The sequence below is a fragment of the Pteropus alecto genome, unplaced genomic scaffold (assembly GCF_000325575.1).
Source record: "Pteropus alecto unplaced genomic scaffold, ASM32557v1 scaffold114, whole genome shotgun sequence".
Taxonomy (NCBI): Eukaryota; Metazoa; Chordata; class Mammalia; order Chiroptera; family Pteropodidae; genus Pteropus; species Pteropus alecto.
Window position 1 is genome coordinate 4,038,990 of NW_006435793.1, and position 1,483 is coordinate 4,040,472.

A 1,483-nucleotide genomic window follows, 5' to 3' on the forward strand; every position below is an offset into this window, starting at 1 on the left:
GTTTGAACACATGTGGAACACTCTCAGGGAACAACCTGGAGAGAATATGAGAGGTGACCAAAAACCTAGCAGAATTTGTTATTATTGTTAATATACCCTTCTTTGTACCCCTGGTGGGTAAGGACAAGGGAACCAGGTTAAACTTGTTTCTAAAAACAGAGAGAATGAGACAGTTGGACACAGTTCTCCAACCCTGGTGCTTTGGGAGTTGGAGGGGGTCATCCCACTCAATAGTGCCAATCATTTCTCAATTTCCAAATAATGATAATGACATTAAGTTTATGGAGAGAATTTTCTGAAGTAAAATTTTTAATACATTTTTCTTAGCAGCTGCTTGTCTACTTTTGAGTAGAGATTTTAAAAAAAATAAGTGAACAAATGGCAAATGGTGAAATGAATATTAATAGAAAACAAAATAAAATTGCAAGTTCAACACCTTTTCCATGAGCATATGGTTTTTACCATATTTTGCATATATTGAACAGATCCTTGTTTCCTACAGGTAAATAAACTGTTTCTGGTTCTCATCTGCATGATGAACTTGTGTGTTGAGATTTCCCAGTGAACTACAAAGGGGACAATGATGTCCAGACACTCCATCCCTGAATGGAGTTGAGGTCTACTGCTCTAGGAAAGGCCAAAGGCAGGCCCTAAAACCCATGAAGTTGAATCGAATGACCCCACCAGCCTCTGTTGCTCAAACCAGACACCTGGTGTCTTGTCAGAGTTGCCCTTCGGTCACACTCAGACCTGCTGAATCAGAATCTACATTTTAGCAAGATCCCATGTGGTATTGCTGAACATTAAAGTTTGAAAAAGACTTCTGAAGAAAGGGGTTTAGGAATAGATTTTTTTTTAATGCCTACAGCATCCGGTATTCCTAGGTGGTCTCCCATCCAAGTACTAACCAGGCCCGACCCTGCTTAGCTTCCGAGATCAGACGAGATCGGGCATGTTCAGGCTGGCATGGCCATAGATGGGGTTTAAGACTAGAGTTGATCACAGGAATGAGATAGGGGTGCATTAGCTGGGGACATTTTTTGAAACCAAATCCTTGAATCTCTGCATGTGTGTAAACAGTGTGTGCCCATGTGTGTGCACAGTGTATTCCCATGTATGCATGCACGCAGCTAAGTGAAAACAAAGAAACACTAGGTCTTGGTTTGCCTGAAACAGCGAAGCTAAATGAAATGCTTTGTCTTCAGTACACACATACATATTTTAAGTCATTCATTCATTCATTTATATGCCACACACATTCTCATATGCATGCACTGGCATCCGTTCACACGCAGGCACACATTCACAGGCATACTCGCTCACTCACTCACATGCACATATTCACATGCACTCAAATGCATATCCAGGCCCGAGGGTGGCCACCTCTGGGATCTCACATCTGAGCTCTCGCCCTCCCTACCTGCCTTGAGTGACACTGATAGTGTCATGTCGGCGGCGTTCCAAGGTCCACTTCCTAAGCTTG

The 1,483-nt window shown here is 42.5% G+C and overlaps 1 pseudogene; it reads right to left on the bottom strand.

Annotated features, from left to right (window-relative positions):
- Positions 1–859: 859 nt before the first annotated feature.
- LOC112479459 lies at positions 860–978 on the bottom strand (annotated as a pseudogene).
- Between the last annotated feature and the right edge of the window lie 505 nt (positions 979–1,483).